General features: G+C 35.5%; 1 long non-coding RNA gene across 1 annotated transcript; it reads left to right on the top strand.

Moving 5' to 3' along the window:
- The first annotated feature begins 584 nt into the window (after positions 1–584).
- Positions 585–2871, top strand: LOC145483405 (uncharacterized). Its single transcript, XR_014048917.1, has 4 exons — positions 585–672; positions 1083–1170; positions 1451–1869; positions 2350–2871. It is a non-coding gene; the product is annotated as an uncharacterized LOC145483405 (long non-coding RNA).
- The last annotated feature ends 8232 nt before the right edge of the window (positions 2872–11103 follow it).

Genomic DNA, 11103 nt, shown 5'->3' with positions numbered 1-11103 from the left:
CTCTTAGTTTAGACGTTGTTCATCGTTGTGCTGTGAAGCGAAGCAGCGGACATCTTTTTTCATGTGATTCCTTCAGGTAAGTTCATCTTTTCTACCTTTTTTGTATCATTTCTATTCATTTAATTGTTATATAGCTTTAGTTTTATTTCTAAATTTCGTTAGCCTTCCAATTTTGGCCAGTAAACGGACTTGTGATCACGCCGTGATGTTCAGTGCGAGTTGTCCTTCGGTCGCTCCGCGGGAATCGTCGTGTTGCAGGTTGTTTGAGTGAACAGGGTTCGCAAATAAATTTTGCTCGAAGTTAATCATTGCATGACTCAGCTTGTTTTTCGGCCAAATGCAGACCAGTCGGTTCAAATGACCCTTTAATTCATGTGCATTTTCATTCTTGTACAAATCAAACGAAACTTTGACTGTCAGACCGCAAATTTTCAAACTCTTTCCAGTTTCGGCTTGTTTGCAGTCTTTAAAAATTACACTTTTATTGAGTACGTATTGCAGTTTTAAGCTTATGTATGTTTTTTTCGTGCTTCTTTAGTTCAGCTCTTCGTGTCACTCTTGCACTGGCAGTTTCTGAATTTACCGCGCTGTCACTTCAGCCGTTCGTCCTGACAAGAACGATTGGAAAATGTGTTTCAAACCATGCAGACTTTAAGGAGGAGCGTATTTCAGGTAGTTTTCAGGTATTTGCTAAGCCAACCGAGATTTCACAGTCAGACACTGTTATCACACTCCAGGCTTTGCCAGGCTTTTGCTTGTTCCCGCTTTAATCTGAAATTTTTATTCAGGTGAAAACATGGCACCAAATATAGTGTTTGTGTCCTTATGATGGCAAATAATTTCTTCTATGCTGTTTTAAACTAAGTTATGCAAGATCCATTCAAAAACTAAAAATAACACACAAGCGCAAGCTCGACCATGACCACTGGCAGCATGGTGTGTTCAGAGCCTGCACAGATGATCAATAATAACAGTGAAAAAAAAGTCAAATTAACGGCCAACAACAGTGTTTTGCGATTTTTTAAATATAGATAGCCTAAAGTATTGTTTTTTATTGTTGTTTTCACAATCCGACGGAACAGCATAGCAGAGACGTGTCCCAAGAAATTGCGTTGGAGCAGTCTCCTTCAGCCAGTTGCCGCAAATCAAACTGACAAGCTAGTCCTGCAGGTCAGCTTCTTAGTGATACAAGCCACTACTTCAATTTCTGAATTCAGATAAGTTAATTGCGTTTTTTTTATATTTTTAAACTCCTGTAGTGTTGATAAGCCCAATTTCATGATAATGTATAACAGCCTGAACCGGTCCTGGAGGCAGTATTAGGATATTTTCATTACTTTGCTATAATTCCAGATTTGGTAAATTTGTAATAATTTGACCTGATGTGAAAATTGCTTCCCCGTTGAAAGAAACAATGGTAACAGGTTATCTTTCGCTGTTTTTCTTACAGTTTTTATCCTTTGAGATGCTGTCCAGCCACTCGGGAGCTCAACTGAAGCAGTGGTTCTGTTTGGTGAATGGCATCTCCATTCCATAAAGGTGAGTTTTTATTTGTAAGCAGGGTCGAAGCACTTTAAAGACTTTGAAAAAGCAGGCTTTTGTTCGCGCGATCCAAAGTCACAGCTGTGTTTTCTAAGGAGTTCTCGGAAGTACTTCTGTTGTGAAAAGTACAGCAAGGATGATTAAGGATTTGGATTGTTTACTGGTGTTTTCCTATTTTCCAGGTTGAGCCGTGGTGTATTGTTTTACTCAGTGTATCAAAGTTTAAGGACTCTTCCTGAGTGCGGAGTGCAACCATCAGTTTTTGGATCTAAGTGTGCAGCATGACGTCTCGGAAAGCCATTTTAAACATCTTATTATTTCAGATAGGTGAATAGTAGTTATCTTACTTCTGTTGTCATGTACCGTGAAACTGTTTCAACCTGATGTCTCTTTACCATCACAATGCACTGTTAAGATATTAGATAATCTTCAGTTATTTATCCACGGTAAAATAAAAATTCGTCAGCTACTTGTGAAGAAAACCATTAACCAGGGGATGAAAGATGGTCTCAATGTACTACCAAATTGCCTAATTGCCTAATTGCCTTAGGGCTGGTGTGGACCTGCCATAAAATTTAACTAACCTAAAATTTTACAAAGAACGAAAATCTGGGTTTTTAGAATTAATAATCTTGACAGACTACACGATGAACTGAAGGCGGAGCTGTTTTATGCTGACGTAATAAGAAAAATTGAAGCTAAGAGTATGACCCTACCTCAAAATTTTAGGAATTTGAAATTATTTCTGATTTACATTCCCGCAAAATAGGCTTAGGTTATATTGAAGTTTCCTTTGTTTTTCTCTAGGTCGAAAAGAGATTTACTAAATAAAAGGGCAAAGGCTACTAGGTGTAACCCTTTGGATGGACGTGATGGCATGTGCAGCTCTTGGATTCAGATGCAAGCTGAATATTGGAAACATATTAAGATAAGTCCATCTTATGAGCTCGAGGTTTCTATGAGGTGATAGGTTTTCATTCTTTAACAAAATCAGGAAGATTGAATTGTTGCTAGGAACTGAGTTCACACACTTGTCCGCTTTTGACCGCAATTTACAGTTTCTAAGGTCGAATAACAACGAATGTTCTTCTTTTCGTTTTTACCTAAAGCGAGGAAAGCAAGAAAAACGTCGCCATTTTGTAGACGACCTCCAATGGCTAATTGTTACGATAGTTAAACCTAACAGATTGCAGTATTTGTATTAGTGCCCAAGTGGAATCTTCTAATTGTTTTTGTTCCTTCTGTCATTTATAATTACCACTTCATGGTTTGTCGCAAAAAAGTAATAAAAATGAAATGTTCCGGTTCAAATGTATTCATTATCGAGAGTCAGATACACAAAGAATTTCATGAACTATACGACGTTGATTTATTGCCAAATTATCAGAATCAACCTAAAAGAAGACCCAAGGAATCAAGATATTCTCTTCATTTTGTTATGTTCGTGGTCAGCAAGAAACCGCGAAACTTTGTTTTATTGAATTAACGGAATAGCGTTTAAGCCTCAAATGATTCGACAACTGCATACTGCACTTACCAAAAACTCTTTTCAAGGAGATCCTGAAACAAACTAAACGTTAAATACTGATATGTAATAAATAGATTATTTAGGGCATTGATAAAAATGGCTAGAAAAATGCTGCAAATGCAAACTGAAGGTAAAAGATCTGCACGTAACAAAAACTTGTGCCGAAACGAAATATATTCTATGACGAAATTGTAGTTTAGACCCCGGATAATCACAACTGGTGTCATGTCAAGAAGAATTTCATGAAGACTCTTCACTAAGTCATTTGTTTCTTACACGTTGTACACTTGAAAACTCACTTCATATACACGAAGTATCTGAAGTTTTGATCTAACTATATGGTCACTTATCTTGAAGAAATAATACCCTAAGGAATTTTGACTTCATAGGCCAATTTTCAAGTAAATTGTAAAAGAATTTCCAAGGAATTTTCACAGAATTATCAAACAATAGTCAAACAGCTGTCAAAGAATTGTTAAAAACTGGCAAAGAATTGTCAAAAACTGTCAAAGAATTGTCAAGGAATTCTAACTAAATGTCAATGTTTCGTCAAAGAATTTTCTTAGAATTTTCAAAGAAGTGTCAAAGAAGTGTCGAAGAATTGTCAAAGAAATGTCAAAGAATTGTCTAAGAATTTTCAAGGACTTGTTTCACAGATTTCCAAAAAATGTCTAAGAATTGTCAAAGAACTGCCAAAGAAAGGTGAAAGAAATGTCAAGGAATTTTCAAGGAACTGTCAAAGAATTTTCCAAAAAATTTTGTAAGAATTGTTTAGGAACTGTTTAAGAATTGTTTAAGAATTGTCTAAGAAATTCTAAGAATTGCCTAAAAGTTGACTAAGAATTGCCCAAAAATTGACTAAGGATTCACTAAGAATTGTCTAAGAATTGCCTAACAACTGCCTACGAATTGTCCAAGAATTGACCAAGAATTGCGTTAGAAAAATGTAAAAATGGTCTAAGAATTGCCTGGCAATTGCTTAAGAATTGACTAAGAATAGCCCTTTTCACGGTTAATTTTTCTCATTTGCATTACAATGTAGTCCAACGTGGATGCGAGGCAATTTCGGACTAAAACTACAAAATAGCCCGAAATTGCCTCACCTACATGCTAGATTTTATTGTAATGCAACTGGCAAAAGGTAACCGTGAAAAGGGCTATTGACTTGCCCTCCCCGCTCCCCCGAGAAAAAAATCTAACTTATTTGAACTGGACAAAGTTATGATCGCGAATTGTTCGTCACGCAATTTCACGCATTCCTTCTTTTATCACGCGATGTCACCATGGAATTTTGAAATAGTGCACAGCGAAAATTCGTGCCCTCCCCGCTCCCTAGCAAGAAAGAAAAAAAGACAAACTTATTTTGACTGGACAAATTTTGACCGTGGTTTCTATGTCACGCAATGTCAGTTATTCATTTATTAAATTCTGACAACAAAGTATAAATGTGTCACACAATAGGTTTCTTTTGTCCCGCAATCGATTGCTTTTTCACATGAATTATTCCAGACTGCACGCAGAAATGACGCAGGAGAATCGTAGCCCATACGGCAAGCACGTGATATGTTTTTGCATGAGTTATCGTGGGGTGGGGTGGGGGGGGGGGGGGGTAAATAAGCAGCCTCACCTTAGTTTTTAAGCTGTTTTGGTGAACCTTTCCACAAGCGGTCTGCCAGGATTACCGGTGCTTGCCATTACCAGTTTTCCCTTCCTTTCCTTACGTGTTTCAATTTCATTTTCGTCAGCTCTGAAAGTTTTTATTGCAAAATACCAGCGCTTACACTTGCCAAAAGGCCAGAAGATTTTTTTCGAAGCATGAACTTTTACACCAAGCGAACCCGAAAATGGGAATCGTGATAATTTGTCCATTCCCTTAAAGTTAGATTTTTGCTGGGGGAGGGGGAGGGCACGAATTTTTGCTGTTCAATATTTCAAAACTCCATGGTGACATCGCGTGACAAAAGCAAAAGGTTGTGTGCAAAATTTATACATGTATATGTACTTTGGCTGAGAGAAATAAATGAATGCGTGACATTGCGTGACGAAATATCCGCGATCAGAACTTCGTGATAATTTGTCCAGTCCAAATAAGTTATATTTTTGCTCGGGGGAGGGGAGGGTGGAGGGCACGAATTTTCGCTGTTCAATACTTTAACATCGCGTGACAAGATTGTGTGACAATTTAAATGACATATAAATGAATGCGACAATTAAATGAGTGTCAGAGACATCGTCCATCGTCAATCGTCCATCGTCTATCGTCTATCGTCTATCGTCCAGAATCCACCGTCTGGGTTTTAGTACATGCCTCTAGGAATTGACTAAGAATTGACAAGCAATGTCTAAGAATTGACTAAGACTTGACGAAGGATTTACCAAGAATTGTCTAAGAATTGACTAAGAATTGACGAAGGATTTATCAAGAATTGCCTAAAAATTGCCTGAGAATATTCTAAAAGTTGGAATGGTCTAAGAATTGTCTGTTTTAAAAGCAGTCTAAGAATTGTCTAAGAATTGTCTAAAAATTGTCTAAGAATTGTCTAGGAATAGCCTTTAAATTGCCTAAGAATTGACTACGAATTGACGAAGGATTCACCAAGAATTGCCTTACTGGAATTGTCAAATAATTGCCTAAGAATTGTTTAAGAATTGTTTAAGTATTGACTGAGACTTAACGAAGGATTTACCAAGAATTGTGTAAGAATGGTCCAAGAATTGCAAAAGAATTGTCTAAGAATAGCTGGTCTTCACATGACGTCTCTAAAATTCAAGCTACAAAACTATTGATCTTCCTGAGATTTTACTTTAATGATGTATAAGAGCAGTTGAAAAACTAAAATTGAAACAAATTTTCGCTCCGAATGGGTTCTTGGTTTTGTGGTACACTGCGCTTGAATTTCTAAGCTCTTACGTGACGCGGCATTACATGACGGCCTAGAGAGCTGTCATGATAGTTAAAAAAGTGACTTATTTCTGGGAATTTGGCTATCTGAACAGTTCATGTCTTAGAAAAAGTATTGTTTTAATGTTTTAGAGTTCCTAGAGGGATAAATTCACGCTTTTGTAGCAAAACTCAGTGACAGATGTTTCTGTTGGTTTCCGGCCGCCATGTTGGTGCCCATACCGATGGGCACCAGCATGGCGTCTCCATACATATCTCTATAAATTTGGGTAAAACATTTTTCCGCATACCTTGCATAAGAAAAATTGTTGTGACCAGAATCTTGGCGAGAGTCTTTGCATATTCACCTTCTTTCATTTCCCAGATTCTGGGCTTAATCTATTGGGCGGTACTGATTTTTATTTTGATCTATTTTGAATGGCGTGACACTGAAAACCAGCAAGTGTCTAGGAATTGACTAAGTATTGTCTAAGAATTGTCTGAGAACAGTCTAAGAATTGCTTAATAATTGACTAGGAATGGTCTAAGAATAGTCTAAGACTTTTCTAAGAACAGTCTAAGAATTGTAATGGTCTAAGAATTGTTTAAAAATTGCCTAAGAATGGTCTAAGAATTGTCAAGAATTGTCCAAGAATTGTCTCGGAATAGTCCAAGAATTGACTAACAAACCAAGAATTGTCTAAGAATTGACTACGAATTGACGAAGGATTTACCAAGAATTGTCAAAGAATTGCTTAAGAATTGTCTAAGAATTGACTAAGACCTGACGAGGGATTTACCAAGAATTGTGCAAGATTGGTCTAAGAATTGTCTAAGATTTGTCTAAGAATTATCTAAGAATTTAACAAGAATTGACGAAGGATTCACTAAGAATTGTCTAAGAACTTTGAAAGAATTGTCTAAGAATTGCCTAAGAACTGACTAAGACTTAACGAAGGATTTACCAAGAATTGTGTAAGAATTGTGTAAGAATTGTGTAAGAATTGTCTAAGAAATGTCAAAGAATTGACGAAGAGTTAGCGAAGGATTTACCAAGAATTGTCTCAGAACAGTCTAAGATTTGTGTAAGAATTGTTTAAGAACAGTCTAAGAATTTTGTAAGAAATGTGTAAGAATGGTCTAAGAATTGGCTAAGAATTGTCTAAGAATTGACAAGAATTGTCCGAGAATTGTCTAAGAATTGACAAAAATTGTCTAAGACTTGACTGAGACTTCACGAAGGATTTTCCAAGAATTGTCTAAGAATTGTCTAAGAATTGTCTAAGAATTGTCTAAGAATTGTCTAAGAATTGACTAAGAATTGACTAAGAACTGACAAAGGATTTACCAAGAATTGTCTAAGAACAGTGTAAGAATTTTGTAAGAATTGTGTAAGAATGGTCTAAGAATGGTCTAAGAATTGTCTAAGAATTGACTAAGAATGGTCTAAGAATTGTCTAAGAATTGACTAAGAATGGTCTCAGAATTGACTAAGAATGGTCTAAGAATTGTCTAAGAATTGACTAAGAATGGTCTAAGAATTGCTTAAGAATTGACTAAAAATTGTCTAAGAATCGTCAAATATTGAAAAAGGCTTGTCAAGGAATTGTCAAAGAATTCTCAACGTTTTGTCAAAGAATTTTCCAGGAATTGTCAAAGAACTTGCTAGAGGTTATTTAAGAAATTTCTAAAAATGCCTAAAGAAATGTCTTAGAACTGATAGAAGACTGATAGAGAATTGTCAAAGAGTTATCAAGGAATTGACGACGAATTGACGACGAATTGACGACGAATTGACGACGAATTGACGAAGAATTGTCAAAGAATTGTTAAAGAATTGTCAGAGAATTGTTAAAGAATTGTCAAAAATCCTAAAATTTGAAAACATTATTAAACTTCATCGCCTTCCTAAAAGTTTCAATGAGATGTTTTCACTAATTTGTGACGTACATCAATAAATACTAGAACTACGAATTTTTCTGTTTGCCCTACTGTAGGACAATGTAAAGAAATTCTCTCCGCTTTCAAGGCCTCAAATTACTTAATTCTCTCAGCACTGAAATTCAAAATGCCTCTAGTATTGCTGTGTTCACCTCTAAAGTTATTTGTATCCTTAAGTGACGGCAAAATCCAGTTATCCTTCTTCAGTTTTCAAAATAATAAAAATATCTTTCTATATCCATAGAGCTCTTTCTACCTAAAGAAACATTAGTCATCAGTAAGGATCTTTAACAACAAAGAGGGCAGTTACAGCTATGATTCTTTGAAAGGATCCGAATCGTAGGCGGTTCTTACAAGATGGTTTCCATCAGCAAGTCCCATACTACATTTTGAGAATTTAGGAAATATTTGGACATTATCAATTTAAGATTTCACACGTCAGTGAAGGAGGGAGGGAGTTAATTATTAAAATGATTTTTGCATCTGAAAAGGGTGGGCGTGTTTTCAGAGGGTGTGATTAATTTTCGTCAGTTAAGGCACATGAGAGGAGTGGATGGAGGGTAGATACCATAAGGAATATTCACTTTTCTTCAAGATCTCTTAAGTAGATGTAAAACCACAGCAAACTATTACGGTTCTGTTTGAACATTTATGAAATTATCAAATGTATCTAACACGACTACAAATTTATCAGTTGACTGACTGAATTAAAACATTATTAATATTATATATATTCTCCAGGTTGGAAACAGATCAGTATTGAAAGAAAGTACAGCTATCTTGAATTGCAGTGTGCTCTTGGACACTGATGTGCACAGACTATTGGAAACAACAGATGAGTAAATTGTTTCTACTCTTGTTAACCATTTAACAGTTACAGACTGACTGAATTAAAACATTATGATAAAGAACGAGATTCTCTGAATCAACATTAAAAAAAACAAAACGAGAAAACCAGGTGTGGGTGTGGCAGGGTTCAACCTGAATAGTTACCAATCAGTTCTTATCTTGGGAGTCGGCCTGAAACTGTCTAATATTGTATCTTGTGAATTTCGTTTCAAAAAGTATTTCCTTCTCTTGTGAAGTATCTCAGCTCAAACGGTTGTGGCTTTACGAAAGTGCTCTAGTAATACAACGTATCACTATGGATGGGTCTCAATATAAAACTAAAAATACATTGGCTAGAAAAACTCGGGGAAAATTCTATTAACTTTTCTTTTCTTTTTCAATTGAGTGCGTAAAAGCAAACACTCTGTTGATAATTAAGCCATTATTTGGACATCAACAAACTTAAGATTTCGTATGTCACTGACGGAGGGAGGAAGCCTATCATCAAAAGAATGTTTGCATGTAAAAAGAGAGGGCCTGACTAATATTCGAATTTAAAATCAGATGACATTCAGTTAAGGTACAAGAGAGAGACGGGGTGGATGGAGGGTAGATACCATATGGAATATTCACTTCCTTTCAAGACCTCCTAAGCAAATGTGAAACCACAGCAAATCACTACCGTTTTCTGAAATTATTAAATGTTTCTAACACGACTTCAAATTTATCAGTCGAATGACTGAATTAAAACATTGTTCAACAACAACAACAGTTTATTTCTACTACTGTAAACAACTAAAAGAATTTACAAGATTGTAATTATAAATATATAAATAAACAGTACAGTACATACAGTAGTGGGACACCCAAAATAACTAAAAAGCTAAACTAGTTGGGTGACCGTAATTATAATAATTAAAAATGTAAGAGTCAGGAAAGAGGCACAACAAATACATTGGTACACATAAGTATCACAAACTTGGTACAAGATTAAATATACAAAACAAAACAAAATAAATAGATATAAACCATCAAAATATCAGTAAAGATTAATAGAGACTAATGAAATGCGCAGTTAGTTCTTTTTTAAATTGATTAGAAGTACAAAACTTGAATCTTTCATCGAGTTCATTCCATAATTTAGGTCCATTAAATCGAATATTAAATGTGCCATAATTTGTTCGAATTTTTGGAAGATAGAAAGTAGATCTTGATGCAAAGCGAGTATTTACATTATTACATTTGTTCATTATTACAGTTGCTCCTTTCCTTCTCCAGGTTGGAAAGAGATCAGTATTGAAAGAAAGTACCGCCCTCTTGGATTGCATTGAACCCTTGGACTCTGGTGCACATGGACAATTGGAAACACCTAATTTCAGATAAGTACATTTTTCATATTCCCCTTAAACTGAGTTAACAGTTTTCAATCTAAGAAAGTCAGTAACTGAAGGTATTGTCTTGATGAGGAACTAAATCTCAGAATCAACATTAAAAAGAATATGAGGAAACCAGTAATGAGAATTAACATTTTGGACATGCCAGAATGAACCGTAATAGTTACCACTCAGTCCCTTATCTTGGAGATCAACCCGAAACTGTCGAATACTTTTCCTTTTGAATTTCGTTTCAGACCTTAATTCCTTTTCCGTAAGGCGTATGACAAATTGATCAACAGCCAGAACCAAACGTTTTTGGAAAAATTTGCCGACAATAAACAATATTTTTCTTAAAGAGTTCAAAGCAATGGTCCTTTCTTGCAAGAAAAACCTAAATGATAGACAACAGATAGATCAGATTAAAGCAAACCGACGGTTTGTCAATGAAACCGAAATCAGCTCGTGAATGTTGGTATTCGCGTCAAGTCCAAGAAGACTTATTGCAGTTGTTTTGTTATACATCCTGTACAATTTGAGGAGTATGTTTAGCATATATTGTAAGGAATCTCAGTTGAACGTTTTTAACTTCATGCACATGTTATAGCTTTAGGAACGAGTTCAATTTGTTCGACGTAACACTATGGATGGATCTCAACGTAAAACTAAAAGCTAATTTGCTAGAAAAACTCAGGGAAAATTCTGTTCTTTCCTTTTTTCAAGTAAACAATGAACAAGGGCTGTTTGAATCTTAAAGCGACAGTTTTCGTTTAGTCATTTCGAGAAAAATTCAGTTTGAAAGCACCAGCTGGCTAGATAATCAGGCTTGTTGTTCAGTTTTTATTATTAACTGACGAGAACATATTATATCAATTGCAACACTGGATATTAAGCATGGTAGCTTTCTACGAAACAAAACCAAACCTAAGTAATCAGTCTGGCAAATCACAAAGAACACATTCAAACAATTCAGTGAAACAATCAAAACTCGGATCAAATAGATGTAGCTG

This window comes from Orbicella franksi, chromosome 4 (genome assembly GCF_964199315.1).
Source record: "Orbicella franksi chromosome 4, jaOrbFran1.1, whole genome shotgun sequence".
Classification (NCBI taxonomy): Eukaryota; Metazoa; Cnidaria; class Anthozoa; order Scleractinia; family Merulinidae; genus Orbicella; species Orbicella franksi.
The sequence above is the reverse complement of the archived record's forward strand: the minus strand, read 5'-3'. Positions and strand labels throughout refer to the sequence as shown.